Source organism: Globicephala melas, chromosome 17, assembly GCF_963455315.2.
Source record: "Globicephala melas chromosome 17, mGloMel1.2, whole genome shotgun sequence".
Lineage (NCBI taxonomy): Eukaryota > Metazoa > Chordata > Mammalia > Artiodactyla > Delphinidae > Globicephala > Globicephala melas.
This window is the reverse complement of record NC_083330.1, coordinates 3,732,664-3,750,671: the sequence shown is the minus strand read 5'-3', so window position 1 is coordinate 3,750,671 and position 18,008 is coordinate 3,732,664. Positions and strand designations below refer to the sequence as shown.

The following is an 18,008-nucleotide window of genomic DNA, read 5'->3' as shown; positions in this document are numbered from 1 at the left end:
AGGGGATTGTAAAATAAAGAATGTTGCCCACCATCCGGTTCTACAAGAATCAAGTCATCGGCCACTGCAGACACTGACCTACAGCACATCCTGAAAGGAGTTCAGGGCGAAGATCACGATGAGCTGCTCTGTGCTCTGGGAAACTGCAGAACAGATCTTCAGATGGTTAGATATTTGCAGGAGAAATTTTTTACGAACCTGGATTTTTGCATCTTCCCATACTTCCAATAGCACTAAAACCATTAACTAAGATGCCTCTTCCTTGTGACTAGCAGCAAACTTCTGCTGGGATTCATGCTTGACTGCACGGTACCCCTCGTCCAAAATCACACACACACTGACCTCCCCCACTTACCTCTTTGGAACAGTTCTCAGAGCTCTCCGAGAGGCCATCTCCCGGACTACAGTTCTCAGTTTGGCTCGGACTCTATTTTCTATTTCTTTCTTATATTGACTATTAATTTTTTTCATTGACAGAGACATAGACCCACTAAAAACATGATTTATCATTATTTGCATGAAACTAAGTATGTCTTTCACTGAATTTTATACTTTTCAACCCACTGGTCTAGCACTGCATATACCTAGCCCATCTATATGCTTCATAAGCAAATTGGTCAAAATATGAATAGTCTTTAACTTTTTAGTTATTTGCATGTGTAGAAATATATTTTGAGTGAAGAGGCAAAATTAGATAAATCTGAGCATCCTTCCTAGTTTCTACAAACTAGACCCTCGCCCACAAACAAGGATCCTACCAGTATAGGGTGTATATGCGTGTGCACTGTCTTTGATATACTGGTCACTCTTCAGCTTGTCTTTCCTACAAATCCTACACCGTTTTCCCCTTTGTATTCATGTGTAGTGACAAGTTCCACCCATGTTGTTTTGAGGCTTTGCTTCTTTAAATTGACAACCTTACAGTTGTTGCTAGTGAATGGCATGCTGTTTGCATGCATGCTAACTTGAATCCCTACTCCACCCGAGTCTGTTAAAGTGACTTATTCCTACAGCATAACAATTCTATGGCAACAGAAATAGAAACGTTTGTTTGTTATCCGATCAGCATTGCTTGGTTAAACATAAATGTGTTTGCCTATGAGAAATATATAATGGCAGACACATTGGCAACATTAGTGCTTTTATGCAGTTCAATTTATACAATCAGCATTTGTTGAGTTGCTAGCAAGATGAGGCACTGTTAGGTATTTAAGTTATAGTAACATGGGCTGCATCTTAAATTCCTTTGGAGATAGTAAGCAAGCCTTATCACAGGCTCTATGCAAATGAGGATAATTAAGATATTTGTTACCATTCTATTTTCAAAAGTAAAGTCATTCCAGCCCAGGGATTTCTGGTCAGATACAGTGAAAGTGAACAATAATATGCCTGTTGTTATGCATCTGTACTATATCCTAAGAGCAAAAAAGCACATGAATTTTGACTAAAAAGACCCACTACTGAGACAGGTTGGAACCTGGGACCCTTTGCTGCAGTGCTGAAATGCTTGCACCTGGACACACCTCTCCTCGAGGAACAAAAATACAAAGAAACTATATGGGACTAAAAATAACTGCGTGCATGCACAGTTGGGGCAAATTCTGGACAAAAGATACAAAAAGACCAAAAAAACCCAGCTGCTAAATCTGAGGAGCCAGGAGCAAAAGCAGGGTGCTGTGCATGCCCCCTGCACACAGCACCACGTAAGCGGTGGGCAAGACACCTAAGCCACCCCTCCGGCCTGACCCCTGGACACACCCCTCCCCTCACCCCATGTAAGAAACAAGCTTGCCCCCCCTCAGGGAGCGAGCAAGGGAACCTGTTACTTGTTCTCACTCCCTCCTGCGGCTGCAGGGGTCCCAGTAAAGCCTCGCCTGAACCTCTTGTCTGGCCGCTAGTCAATTTCTATTGATTACAGAGGCCAAGAACGCTGGTGCGCACCACTACCAAAATTCCAGGTGCAGAATTTTAGTCAGACAACCGTATCAATGGGTCACTAAACAAGTTATAATATAAAGAAAACAGTACGATGGAAGTGGCAGAAGGAAAATACATATAAGAGCTCCGTGCAGAACCTTCTCCATGAAAGTGCTGTTAAATAACAAAAAATCTACTGAGTAAATCTTAAAAGATCTAATTGGCTTTACTGAATGATTCATGAACCAGGCAGCCTCCCATGTAGCAAGTAGAGGGGAGCCTCAGAGGGCTGCAGAGAGGGAGAGGGTTTTAAAGGCGAGACAAGGGAGTCATAAACAAACAAACAAAAAGATTACTTCGGATTACGTCATCTCCCTTTGGGGACAAAAGGGTCTTATTAGGTGGGTTACCTCATCTTCCTTTGGGGATGGAGAGGGCCCATGTGACAGTTACCTCATTGGAACTGAGGTAATTCCAGAAAATTCCTGACCGACCAGTTAAGACGACATTTCTGGAGGAGGGTAAAACTTCAGTTAGGTGAGGTATTAAATCCCAGTTTGGCGACATGGTCTAGCATAAGTGACTCTGTTTTGGGCCTGTGGTCTTCTTTCTAATAATACCAACGTAAAGGTGAAACATCAATGTTGTTTAAAGGGTGGACGCCATTAGGAGGTGGCTACAGACAGTCCTCCAGCCATGACGCGAGTCCACATGCACGAAACAGTGGCCACACAGGACCCACAGGAGGAGCCCTCACTGCCCTCGATGTCCCATGGCCACACCAAGGGGCCAATCTGGGCTGCGCCTGGTGGGTAAAAGCTTCAAATTTAGACTAGAAATGCTTCAGTCCTGGCCAATCTGTTAATGACACCAAAGGAGTCCTTAGATAATTCTGATGGGTCAGTTTTAGGTAAAGACACGCTACTGTTGTTTGCTTGTCTGATTATTCAGCGGTTAAGGGTGTCGTACAAATACGAGAAAGCTAGCTCAGCCTTTTTTCCAGCCAACAGACACCCAAGCACAGGAGTCCACCTCCTCTCCTAGCTCTCCTTGCTGATCTTCTTACACAATCAGGAAATTCACCTTTGGCCAGAATTGTGGCACGTTTTCCTGTGATTTACAGAGTACTCTGGCTTCCTGGAAAGGCTCTTTAAAATTTCAGATCTTTTAGTGATAACTTTCCAATGCAATAATTTTTCTAAGCCCAGGCTTTGAACTTTTAACAGAAATACTGAAAGGCTAGAGACCTGTATAGAACGTTTGAGCCCCCGATTTTAGGAGGCAGATGGACAGAAGTAACTGACCTTTAAGTACGTCATAAGCCAGGGAGACCTCTGAAACCTTACTTTAAGCTGAAGATTTTTACCGATGTTTTAAAAGCAAGAAGTGACAAGATTTCCAGTGCCGCCCTCAAGGACAGCAGCCACCTCCCCGTGTGTGGGCGCCCATAGCGAACTGCACACGTCAGGAGAGCCACTCGTTCTGTAAGTACTGAAACTCTTCCATTCTAGAGGGTCAGGAGCTGCAGTCTGATCCGCCACTTTGTCCTAGCGCTCAGGCTGCTCCGGCTTGCGAGAGCCCGGGGGGCCAGGGCCCACTCCTGGTGTTGTGGGGTGCTGGGGTTCCTCCCAGCAGGAGGAACCGCGTCCCGATAGATAACACGGGCATCAGCGCTACCCCTCGCTCCCCGTGCTGATAGCCCCCGGGCTCCTCTACCTCTCAGCTGTACTCGCAGGAGCGGCGGCGGACTGAGCTCGCTGTTAAAGGCAGGCTTGTGACTCTCGCGGCCCTGTCCTTCCCGGTCTGCCCTTTGAAACAAGGGTTTTCTCCGTTCAGCTCCTGCTTCACGCACGGGTGCCCCCTCACGAGGCCTCAGAGGTAGGGCCTCAGCCTTTGGGACAAATCACAGGCAACTGAGACGTGGCATGCTCATTTCCAAAAGGCCTGGGGCGTCTCTGCACTGCGCTCTGCAATGGACTGAACGCCCTACTTTAATGCTCTAAATATCAAATTCCATGCAATCAAACCGTGATCAACAGATCTCACCGGGTTCTCCATTTTGGCTATCTCTGTCCCAAAGCAAACAGAACAGATGCCTCTGCTTTTTTCAAGTTATTAAAAATCTTTAAGAAGTGATACTTGAGTTTAAAACACCAACACATGGTTGCCGGCCTCAGTTCCAAAGTGCACAGGAAAGCCTGAACCTAGCTTCTCGGGCTGAGAAGCCCATCAGGGAAGGGGGTGGGGCTCCTCATGCTGGTTAAGGCACAGGACAGGCTGAGAGGACACGATTCCAGATCCAGTCCCTCACCCGGCAAGCTGCCCACAAGACTGGTTCTCGGAAAGTTGCTGAAGTAGAAAAGCTGTGGACTGGAGCTAAGGGAGCTGTCACCAGCTATTCTGAGACCCCATACCAGGTGAAATCTTGCATGCAAGAAGATGAACCTCATTATAAATAAGATGGAATCTCTCTCCAACCTAGTGGGATAGGGGCTTAGAGGTAGATTTAATTTGATTTTAGAAAAATAAAGTAACAGAACATTTTTTGAACTCTTAATTTAATTGGGTAGATTCCATACCCACTACATTCATATTTATTAAGCTCTGATTGACTAGGACCTTTACTAAGCAGAATGTGCTGTGAAATATAGTAGGGGGTAACTTTCTAAGTCCAGAGCAAAGAGAAGTTTTCATGAAGGAAATGTGACTGATTAACCACTTAGCCTTAATTTCAGCCTTACAAATTACATGGGTTTTCTTTTTCAATAATTATTATTATCCTTAAGTTACCAAACATGCATGAGTAAAAGAGCACGTGTAAATTACATAACATCACATGAGAGGCTGCAGAAGGAGAGCTGAAGTCAGGTGGCCTGGGCTCATCCTGCTGCCACACCTACTAGCTGTGAGGCCTTGGGCAGCGCGCTTAGTCCTTCCACACCACAGGCTCTTCATCCGTTGGAAAGGGAAAACAACGCATTCTCCCAAAGGGCAGATACGAAGGCTGATGTTGTAACACACACTAAGCACTTAAAACAGTGCATGCTACCCTATGCCTTCTCATTTTTAAAAATAAATAATATGCATGTATTTTTAAGACATTTTTAAAAGCCTTATATATTAAAAGCTCCGTTTCAAACCTAGACTAACAAAGCATATTTAAGTGAAATTATTGGTTTTTTCCTTAATAACGTGGTCCCCCAAGGGGCCTTTGAGACGTCAGATTGTCTCTTCTAGGAGGTTCATTAGAATTTTGAATGTTATCAGAGACGTGGTCTACTTTTTTGTGTAGAAATTCTAATTGCTGAAATTTAGGACCATTTACGTATCAGTTTCTCAAAAATTAGTGAGGCAAAACAGAACAATGCAAAAAGTGAAAGTAAAAGCCAAAGGAAAATATAAACTGATAATCTTAAAAGAATGCCTTATGCAAAAATATATTATATATGGATACAATACGATTGACAAACAGCAAAAAGAAAAACTTCTACATACCATTCCAGTGACAGAGCCGTTGTCAAGAGCCAGAGGAAGATGCCTCATTTCATGACTGGAAAATGCATACATTTCCTTTGTGGAAAATAACATCAACGAGACCTAGAAAACGTTTTAAGTATTAGCAAGTAATTCTTGCTTTTAAAGCTTTTCTTCCTATTCAATTATACATTGAAACCTCCTAATAATACATTCTATAATATCTCTCAGCTAAATGTATTTAATTAGTCAAAAGGTAGAATGCCAGTAACCCTTAATAATCTACATGCTGCTTGGCATTTCCATGGAAAATCTCTAATGCCTTCCCATGCTAGTCAGTAAGGCCCTGAGACCACCCCACCCCAACTAACACTCAACGGAACTGTTTCCAGAAAGATAGATTATCCTAGTGTAAAAACCCATTTCTGTTCTGTAAGTCTCAGAGACTTGAGGTAAAATAAATGGATACATTATAAAATTAAATATATATTATTTGGGCATTGGTGACTAGTTTGTATGATTATGATGATAAAGAGTATGTCATCATATATTTGATGGTTTTTAGCTTTCAGTATACCTTTACATGTCATTTTATCTTGAAATGTAAGCTTCTTGGGGGCATGAATTTTTGTCTACTCTGTGTATAGCTATATACCAGGACTCAGAACAATGCCTAGGACACAGTAGGCGCTCAGAAATACTCCTTAGATAAGATCACTAAGTTAGATCCCCAAATACAAACACGAATACTGCCTGATCTCACTTACATGTTAAATCTAAAAAACAAAACAAAATAAAAAGACTCGTAGATACAGAGAACAAATGGGTGGCTGCCAGAGGGAGGGAGTAGAGGGGTAGGCAAAATAGGTGAAGGAAATTAAGTGGTACAAACCTCCAGTTATATAATAATTAACTTACAAGGATGTAATGTAATTATATCCTTGTCAGCCTTGTAATGTAGCATAAGGAGTATACGGTCAATAATATTGTAATAACTTTGTATGGGGACAGATCTTACTAGACTTCTCATGGTGATCATTTCATAATGTTTGCAAATGTCAAATCATTACCTAGTACACCTGAAACTAACATAACATTGTATGTCAACTATCTTTCAATTAAAAATAAAAAGGTAAGTGTTCAAAACTTGTTGAAAAATAAAAAAATTAGAAATCTCATTTAAATTATAGAGTTAAGGAGCTATTCACCATGAGTAAAGAGTTTAAGAATGGAAATATTATTTAGTTTTAAGAAAATGTATTTATTCAAGTAACATAACTCTAAACCCAACATGAAAAAACGTATTGAATCCAGTAGATGCCAAAGAGAAATGTCTTCACATTCATTTTTCAATCATCTTAATAGGGTTCCTAGTAAAGTTAGAAATAGATGACTCTCTTACCGCTGTACAGGACAAGTATGGAAAGATCACGAGTAACGTAAGGGGGGCCTCCCCTCCCCATGCCCGTGCTCACGTTCCCTTCCACCAAGCCCAGAGAACAGGGCGCAGCCCTTGGGCTGGCGACTGAAAGGAGCTAAGTACTCCAGCTTTGCCCTTTCTACCCCGGGGAGCCGCCATCACGAAGGCCCTTTCTCTAGCGTTCTCCGTCACCCGCCAGCGCAGCCCCCTTAGGGGAGCCTGTGGTTGCCCAACACTGCCTACATTTGGGGAGGTAAGCTTGTCTCATTCTGGGGACGGTTAGCAAGTCCTATGGGCTCACAAACAGAGCCAGTACCCCGCCCTTGATTCCATCAGTAATAAAGCTGAGATTTTGATTTCTATTCATCTGTGTTCTGTATCTTATCTCAGTTGATTCTGCACACAGGAGCAGAAGAAAATGGTATTATTTATTGATGCCTTTTCTAATACCCAACTCTCAAAAAACAATAAAAACACCTCATTAAAATGAATCACAAAATGAGAATGCCAGTATTACCAACAGTATTTCACTTTCTTAAGGATGTTCTTGCCAGTGGAAAAGTGCTTAAAACCAAATCAATAGATAGAACTACTGGGAAGTAGTAGATAAATTTATTATATTTGTAAAACCTGAAAAAACTCTTTAAATTAATTAGAGTGGAGTAAAGTGGTGCGATTCAAGATAAATATAGATCTAGCCCAGTGCCTGACATATAATAGGCACTTAATAAATACTGAATGAACAAAACATATAAAAACTACAGATTTTTATATATTTGTATATACGTTAGCTTTATTACGGAAAAAGGGGTTATTTACAATAGCAACCAAAAGCCTTGGAACAACACTAATAAGACGATGTAGTACCTATGTGAAGAGAGAAAAAAATGAATGTATATATACACACACACACATACGTGGAGTCCTGAATTAATAGACAGAGGACAAGCTCTTAAAGAAAAAGACTGAATACTGTGAAAACATCAATTCCTTCCAAGTTACTGTATAGATTTAACATAATTTTAGCAAAATTTCCTTCAGGATTTCTTGGGAACGATGAAATAAAGTCAGTTTGTAAGAAAAACCGTAACGTTAACTCTGATCAATGCTCTGTGCTGCAGTTTGAGTATTAGACTCTCACGTCACTGTCTGACATTTCAAAATGCCACTCGCCCTCCGCTCGCGTACAGCTGCTAGAAGCTCCTCGGAAGGGACAGGGCCTGGCCTGCCTTCCCTGTCCTGGTCTCCCAGTCTCCCTCACCTTCATCTACCAGGTGAGGTTGGGAGGTGATTCACCTGCTCACGTGAGTCACCATGGTGGCAGCACTGCAGGCCCCCCCTTTGGTCGGTCACTGCCATTTCTCCATCCCGCAGTGCAGAGGTCACACAGTGAGCCATGAGTGCGTCCAGCAACTGCCTCCTGGCACTGGGGAGCCCTTTCAAGATGAGGCCTCTTGCACTGGACAGCCGCCTGGGGTGGCCGGATGGCGCCTGCTTACATGTTCTAGCCGCGCTTGGTCTAAATCGCTGAAAACCCAAGGGTCCATGCCTCAGATTCAAGAGAAATTAGGGGCTCAGGTCAACCTCTGACCACTCCTACTTTGCTGTGCCTTCCTAGAGGCCTTCCCTACGATCTAGTGGCTCTAGGTCCACTCTTCTCTGCCATCCAACATCAGCTGGCCTGAGAGAAAACACCAGTGTATCACACGGACAAGCAGTCCCTATGCAGCGGTCAGCTGTGAAGTCAGGTGGCCACACTTCCGTAGTTCAGTCAGGAAGGACACAGCAGGCCCAGGTGGAGTGAGAGAGGATTACACCCAGTGCAGCAGGCAGCAGGGGCTGCAGTTTCCTACCGGGCCCCCAACCCCCGAGTCCCATGGGGGCAATGCAGAGCAGGGCTGGGTAAATGGGGCACACGCAGTGTCACAGCTTACATCTTACCTGGGTGACTCTAGGTCTGGGTCTCTCGTGAGGCTGCACTCAAGGTGTTGGTTGGGGCTGTGGTCATCTGAAGGCTTGACTAAGGCTGGAGGGTCCTCGTGCAAAAGGGCCCCTCACACGGCTGCTGGCAAGAGGCTTCTGTTCCTTGACTAGCTGGCCTCCCCACGGGGCTGCTTGATGGCCTTATGACATGGCAGTTGACTTCCTCCAGAGCGAGCGATCCCAGAGAGAGTGCCAGGAGAAATCTGCAACGCCTATCTCACCTGGGCTCGAGAATCACACGCAGTCACTTCCACTACACTCGGCTTGCTGGCAGAAAGTCACCTAGTGCAGCCGGGACGCAGAGGGAGAGGAATACGCCCCACCTTTAGAAGAGGGCAGTGTCACGTAACTTGTGGACATATTTTGCAAGCTCCACGCTGAAGAGTGCAGCCACCTCTCCCACATGCACTAGTCTGACACGGCACCCAATAAACACTCAACCTGGTACAACTATTTACATAGCTCCATAGAGACAAAACAGAAAAATAATAACACATTAGAAACTTCCAGTGATGTGCTACCTTGTACATTTTTAAATGCATTCTTAATCCTCTGAGGAATATGTCAAACAAATCTGAATTTAGATTATGATCTTTTAAAAAAAAAGTACAACTATAAAGTGAGAAAACTACGTGAATCTGTATTTTATAGCGAATCTTCTGAAATTTGGGGGAATGGGAAGTCTGTGAAACTGGCCCTGACACAGAGCAGCCATCAATGGTTTAGTTAAAAACTGATTTACTTTGGTTGTCTGGTCCTTCCTTTCAGTTCTAGGATCCCACACCAGAGACAAGAAGACTTGTTTTTTTGTTTGTTTGTTTTCTGCAGTATGCGGGCCTCTCACCGTTGTGGCCTCTCCCGTTGCGGAGCACAGGCTCCAGACGCGCAGGCTCAGCGGCCATGGCCCACTGTCCCAGCCGCTCCGCAGCATGTGGGATCCTCCCGGACCGGGGTACGAACCCGCGTCTCCTGCATCGGCAGGCGGACTCTCAACCACTGCACCACCAGGGAAGCCCAAGAAGACTTGTTTTTGATTGCCATTGTCAATGTTGGTACAGTGTTGTTTTTTATACTTAAGACCTTGTAATCATACAATGAAGCCCCCTGTGGTATTTCAAAGATCTCATGCTGAGTATCTGCTTGTAGGTCCACTATTGCCAAGAAATGGTTCAGTAGCTCTCAAAGAAATGAGCATTCTAACTCTCTGAGTATGGAAATACCTAAATTCACAACCAGCTTGATAACAAAATAGAGGATTGGTACATGGTGATAAAACAACATTTTTTGTGGAGTGAAAATTTAAGCCAATATATCTGAGACATATTCTTAAAATATTTTCGTGAAAAGATGTTCATGGGTCAGCATTGTTCATCACAATACTTTCCAGGCATGTGAAAACTGATTCATGAGTATGAATTTATGGGACACTGCGCGTAACATCAGGAAATAATGCTGCAAGTAATTATCACGCATAAAAGACCTCCTGCTGCAAATGTCAGTTATGCTGAAGGAAATCACTCATCCTATCCTGCACCTGCCTTTTTTAGGACTGCTCATTCTGCTCTGTGTACTACAGGACTACCATATTTAGATGCTGGAAACATCTAAGGGTAAAGTTTCTCTATTTTCATCGTCTTCCGGTTAGTTTGTTCTACACAGAGACTCACGCGCCTGGCTGCCAGTGCTGGCTGCAGGACAGAAATCCAACTGCGGCTGTCAGAGCACCACTTCTTTCCCAGGGCGCCTCTCTGCCCAGCTCTCTGGGCTTATTCGTATGATGGGGGCTGGCTTCCATGAAGGACTAATCCAAGAAGTGCAGGTAGAAGATGCGGACCTTGGGAGTTACAGTGTGGGTTCATCTGCATTCTGTGAGTCAAAACCTGTGGAAAGGCCTGACCCAGCGAGGGATGAGGAAGTCGCTCCACTTCTTGATGTGGGACTGGTAGGTTCCCTTTATAAACCAGCTTGTTGGGATGAGTGTTAGAAGACAATTCTCCCTACATTTGTCATTTTCCTGCACGGTCCAGTGCCTCTGAATAAAGGCATTTGCAAATATTTGTATACGGAAACACTCCAGCATAGTAAAGCTTAGGTATCTACGTCTCTCCCTCTCTCCCTCTCCCTCAACATTCCAGGGGAGTAAAGATAAAGACCTTTCCTTCCCTTCCCTGGAGAAGATTTGCTTACATTCCAGAATAATGGTAGGTTCTCTCTGTCTCTTCTTTCTCTGTCTCTGTATCTCGCTTTGTTTCTCTTTCTCTAGAAGGAAGAATGGGCAACTCTGTATAAAATCAGAGTTTCCTAACTTGGGGATTTCTCCCCTTTAATGCACCCACCCACATACAGTCATAACATCAGGCCCTCACTTCGTGACACAGTGAGATGGGGGCTGGGGAAGCCAGTGTAAGATGCTGTTCTGGCTGCGGCATTTGCTCTGAGAAACGATGGTCTTGGTCTTTGACTCAGTGCTCTTGTGTTTTCTGCAAGTAGGCTAAAACTTAGATCCTTCCCAGCTTCTGATTTAACAACGGGAGACATTTTCGTGACCACATTTGGAAATACAGTCTACTACATTCAGTAAGGAAAAAGAGCACCAGCCTTGGCCCCAGGGGCCCCAGGGAGCAGGATATGAAGGACCATTTTGACTGATCTAAGTAGATAAGTGATCCCAAATGGGAACCGACAGGTAAGAAAAATGTCTAAGAAATAGACTCCTTTTGAAAAGAGAAGCTACTAGGACATACTTAGATTCCCACATATTTTCATAGAAGAGAAAGCTGGATTATTCCCTGGGATCTCTAATATGAGGCGGAGGTTACATTTTGGGGAAATGCTATAGGTTAATGTCTCCTGCACATCCTAGAGGCTATTTGAATGGCAGTTTCTAGCAAAGTACAGCAAGGTTACATCCATAGATGCAGCAGGCAGATTTTGTTTAAACAGTGCAGGTGTAAATTTCAAGAGGAGCTGGAGGTTTGGGTTCGTGGTGAACGTCTACCATTATCGGCTTTGATTTTTACGGTCACGGCTTCATGACACGCTGATATTAAACAACAAATCCAATTTCCCTTTGCCTACTTTTCCCTCTGTGCTTTCCTTATGACACTACAAACAGCCATTATTAGAACTGTTGTATGTGTTTGTCTTCTGTATCAGATTATGAGTCTCTGGAATTCCAAATAATGTCTTTGTCATTTCTGTGGCCCTCAAATTATTCAACATGGTGCTTTGACATAACAGGTACTCGGTGTCTAGTAGAACCATACAATTCAAGAGGCACAACTGCTGTTTTTTATGAACACTTTATGTTAGTTGCCTACATTTTATTCTTCATGTAAGTAATACATGTAAAATGTAAGTAAAATGTAAGTTTTTTCATGGTGCGCTGTCTGCATAATTGTATTGTCTGCCCAGGTTTGAAGTCTGTTGTCTATTGACCATTTGTATTAATGTAGATAGGGAATCATTTCAATGGTCTAAGACTGGTATAAAGCTGTCTGAGGAATAAGAAGCAAACTTTAAGCTGGGAACCTGCTTTCCTCCAGCTCCCAAAATTGCCACAGCACCACATTCTTCGCCCAGTGATCTTACCATATTTGCCTGTCTGCTCTCCAACTGCATCAGCTGGGCCATCTGGATACAGACATACGGCAGAAGAGTATTTCCTTTCATAAACTTCCAGCTTTCCACAGCCCACTAAATAGAAAATCAAAATAAACAAGCAACACCAGTATGAGAAAACAGAAGAAACTGCTAGGAAACACCACTTACTAAACATTATATACTGTCTTAACACATCAAGTAGCTGTTCGAACACTGTTTTGTACCAAATAATTTAAGGCCGAAAGTAAAATCTTACTGTTTCTTTTCTCTTAACTTCCAGCTTCTGCCCTGAGGACACAAAGGAGAGAGAGGAGCATTAATTTCAGCAGAGCCATGCTTTCCTCAATCATCATGAAACAGAATTTTCCAGCACATGTCTGACACTCACTTGCAGAGATGATACTGTTATCCCTGGCATACAGTTCTCTGACAATTTTACCATCATTCTCCCCTTGATCCAGCCATCTGTGGAAAGAAAAATGTATCAAGTATATTCTGAATTTATATTTACACTAACCACTGGCAATTATCTAGCCGAGTCAGAAATAATGGATACAGGAGTTAGAAAAAGCCATAGATACCTAACTGGTGAAAGCAGACTAGAAATTGGAAAAGGAAACACTTTAAATGATTATGAGAGTTCAAGGGAGATAGGAGAAGCTGCTAACAGGTAAGGATGAAATATGTTTTTCCCTAACTCACAAGTGAATTACTCAACCAGTTAGCCTGCCAAAGTCATAGCTTTTACATCCACTGGACAATTTATTTTATCCTGTTCTTTGGCCACCAACTACAGGTCAAACTATAGCCAGTTATTTAATGTACAACTATTATTGGTTGTAAGGAGAGTGTTGAAAAAAAGAGCAAACCTATCACTATTGTTGGGACAATAACCCCCAAATCAAGACTTAGTGACCATGGGTCAGCAATGCACGGCTGTATAAAAAGTCCCATACAACATTTATTTTGTACATTTATTATTTTTGAGCTATTTGAGACTCAGTCCAAAGGGAACAACTTTTCTTACCCGAGATTTTCATTCTCCTTACTGATGAAGAAAGAGAAATCATATTTTTAAAATCTATATTAGTTTACCAAAAAAGATTTAAATTTGTATCATCAGGAATGATAGTAAACATAATGGATATCTTTCTAAATAGAAGAAGCAGCCCTTAAAATTAATGTTCAAAAGTTACCCAACAAAGCATCGGTGACCAGGAATGATTGAATAAACTATCCATTTCTCAAAAATACATAAACTTGGAAATGACTAATATGAATTTGTTCAATGCAAAGAAGGCTTACGAACCTGTGGCAGAAAAAGGCATATTCGTGGCTCATTGTGGGATCCTTGATCACAACATCATCCAGAAACCAGCCGCTTCCTAAGCACAAATTAAAGGAAGAAAAATGTGGTGTGTATATATATGAACCAGGTGTTACTGGAAGTTTTGAGAAAGAGGCCCTAGCTTCCAAATATATAAAGGTCTTGTTCACCTTTAAGCTTTAATGCTTCAAATAAAGCAAGATACAAGAGAGGTAAACTGTAAGAGGCATTTAAAAATACTTCTTAAACGTGTAACAAAAGCACAGCATATTTCAAGGCTTTGTGCTTTACAGTATCTACTTCAATATGATTTTCCAAACATTTGAAAAGAGAACAATTCTGCAACTGCTCTTCATTTCATAAACTGCATTTATAATCCTGGACCTAACATCATCCAAAAAATATATATCTGATGAGTTAGCAATACTGTCGATGTCCAAAATGCATACACACAGAAAGTTATTAAAGTTCAAATCTGGACCAAGTCTACATTAATTAATTATATATGTATGTATGTATGTGTGTGTGTGTATATATATATATATATATGCTAGAAAAAGAGCAGTCATTCAGAAACTCTGTCCAAGCACACAGAATGATACACATGAGCTGATACACATGAAGATAACAATCTCTTTTTACAGAGCAGAAATAAATGAAACAGAAACAAAGAAAACAATAGGAAAGATCAATAAAACTAAAAGCTGGTTCTTTGAGAAGATAAACAAATTGATAAACCATTAGCCAGACTCATCAAGAAAAAGAGGGAAAGGACTCAAATCAATAAAATTAGAAATGAAAAGGGAGAAGTTACAACAGACACCACAGAAATAGAGACTACTACAAGCAACTCTGTGCCAATAAAATGGACAACCTGGAAGAAATGGACAAATTCTTAGAAATGTATAACTTTACAAGACTGAACCAGGAAGAAATAGAAAACATGACTAGACCAATCACAGGTGAGGAAATTGAAACTCTGATTTAAAATCTTCCAACAAACAAAAGTCCAGGACCACACAGCTTCACAGGTGAATTCTATCAAACATTTAGAGAAGAGCTAACACCCATCCTTCTCAAACTCTTCCAAAAAAATTGCAGAGGAAGGAACACTCCCAAACTCATTCTATGAGGCCACCATTAATACCAAAACCAGACAAAGATACTACAAAAAAAGAAAATTACAGACCAATATCACTGATGAATATGGATGCAAAAATCCTTAACAAAATTAGCAAACAGAATCCAACGACACATTAAAAGGATCATACACCATGATCAAGTGGGATTTATCCCAGGGATGCAATGATTCTTTAATATACGCAAATCAATCAATGTGATACACCATATTAACAAGTTGAAGGATAAAAATCATATGATCATCTCAATAGATGCAGAAAAAGCTTTTGACAAAACTGAACACTCATTTATGATAAAAACTCTCCAGAAAGGGGGCATAGAGGGAACCTACCTCAACATAATAAAGGCCATATACAGCAAAGCCACAGCAAACATCATTCTCAATTGTGAAAAACTGAAACCATTTCCTCTAAGATCAGGAACAAGGCAAGGATGTCCATTCTTGCCACTATTATTCAACATAGTTTTGGAAGTCCTAGCCATGGCAATCAGAGAAGAAAAAGAAATAAAAGGAATACAAATTGGAAAAGAAGAAGTAAAACTGTCACTGTTTGCAGATGACATGATACTATACATGGATAATCCTACAGATGCCACCAGAAAACTACTAGAGCTAATCAATGAATTTGGTAAAGTTGCAGGATACAAAATAATGCACAGAAATCTCTTGCATTCCTATATACTAACAATAAAAGATCAGAAAGAGAAATTAAGGAAACAATGCCATTCACCATTGCAACAAAAAGAATAAAACACCTAGGAATAAACCTACCTAAGGAGGTAAAAGACCTGTACTCAGGAAACTATAAGACACTGATGAAAGAAATCAAAGATGACAAAACAGATAAAGAGACATACCATGTTCTTGGATTGGAAGAATCAATATTGTGAAAATGACTCTACTACCCAAAGCAATCTACAGATTCAATGCAATCCCTGTCAAATTACCAATGGCATTTTTTACAGAACTAGCACAAAAAATCTTAAAGTTTGTAGGGAGACACAAAAGACCCCAAATAGCCAAAGCAATCTTCAGGGGAAAAAACGCAGCTGGAGGAATCAGACTTCCTGACTTCAGACTATACTACAAAGCTACAGTAGACAACAAGGTACTGGCACAAAAACAGAAATATATATCAATGGAACAGGATAGAAAGCCTGGAGATAGACTCACGCACCTATGGTCAACTAATCTATGACAAAGGAGGCAAGGATATACAATGGAGAAAAGACAGTCTCTTCAATAGTGGTGCTGGGAAAACTGGACAGCTACATGTAAATGAATGAAATTAGAACACTCCCTAACACCATACACAAAAATAAACTCAAAATGGATTGAAGACCTAAGTGTAAGACCAGATGCTATAAAACTCTTAGAGGAAAACATAGGAAGAACACACTTTGACATAAATCACAGCAAGATCTTTTTTGACCCACCTTCTAGAGTAATGGAAATAAAAACAAAAATAAACAAATGGGACCTAATGAAACTAAAAGTTTTTGCACGGCAAAGGAAACTATAAACAAAATGAAAAGACAACCCTCAGAATGGAAGAAAATATTTGCAAATGAATCAGTGGACAAAGGATTAATCTCCAAAATATATAAACAGCCCATACAGCTCAATATTAAAAAAACAAAAAGCCCAACCAAAAAATGGGCAGAAGACCTAAATAGACATTTCTCCAAAGAAGACATACAGATGGCCAAGAGGCACATGAAGAGATGCTCAACATCACCAATTATTAGAGAAATGCAAGTCAAAACTACAATGAGGTATCACTTCACACCAGTGAGAGTGGGCATCATCAGAAAATGTACAAACAACAAATGCTGGAGAGGCTGTGGAGAAAAGGGAACCCTCTTGCACTATTGGTGGGAATGTAAATTGATACAGCCACTATGGAGAACAGTACGGAGGTTATTTAAAAACTAAAAATAGAACTACCATATGACCCAGCAATCCCACTACTGGGCATATACCTAGAGAAAATCATAATTCAAAGACACATGCACCCCAATGTTCATTGCAGCGCTATTTACAATAGCCAGGTCGTGGAAGGAACCTAAGTGTCCATTGACAGATGAATGGATAAAGGAGATGTAGTACATATATATAATGGAATATTACTCAGCCATAAAAAGGAATGAAATTGGGTTGTTTGTAGAGATGTGGATGGACCTAGAGTCTGTCATACAGAGTGAAGTAAGTCAGAAAGAGAAAAACAAATATCATATATTAACGCATATATGTGGAATCTAGAAAAATGGTACAGATGAACCCGTTTGCAAGGCAGAAATAGAGCCACAGATGTAGAAAACAAACACATGGACACCAAGGAGGGAAAGCGAGGTGGGGGGGAGTTGGGGGGGATGGTGGTGGTGGGATGAATTGGGAGATTGGATTGACATGTATACACTAATATGTCTAAAATAGATAACTAATAAGAACCTGCTGTATAAAAATAAATAAAAATTTTAAATCTCTTTTTAAACATTTAATTTTATATTAATTTGCAGACTGGAGTTGGTTAAAATACAATTTATTTTTATTTATAGATAAGATGGAATATTTTAACCCTTCATCGTTGTTTTATCTATACAAAGAGCCAGTTCAAACTCTATCCTCCTTTATTGAAACTGCTTGTCTTGAGGAGGGAATACTCATCAGCTGTAAACTCTTACAAAGCACACATTCACAGCCTGGTCTCTGTTTACTCTTGGGCTTCATCACTCATCACACTCCCATTACTGAGCCAGGCCACACTTGTCATCATTCCCTAGATCTGTGGTTCCCCAACTATAGTGAGCCTCAGAACCACCAGGAGGGGTGATGAAAACACAGATTGCTGGGCCGTACAGCAAGTTTCTGACACTGTGGGCCTGGGATAGGCAACCTAAGGTGACCAAATGCCCCAGTTTGCCCTGGACAGAGGGGATTCCCAGGATGCAGGATTTTCAGTGCTAAAATCAAGATAGCCCCAAGCAAACCAGCATGGTTGGTCATCCTAGAAGAGACCCCAAGAATTAAATTTTTAACAAGATCCGAGGCAATGCTGATGATCCAGGAACCACATTTTGAAAACCACTGTCTGGATCTGGACAGTATTATGCTTCTGAAATAAGTGAGACAGAGAAAGACAA

At 41.4% G+C, this 18,008-nt stretch overlaps 1 pseudogene; it reads right to left on the bottom strand.

The window, feature by feature from the left end:
- Positions 1-18,008, bottom strand: part of LOC132593804 (uncharacterized) — a 102,973-nt pseudogene that overhangs the window by 46,263 nt on the left and 38,702 nt on the right.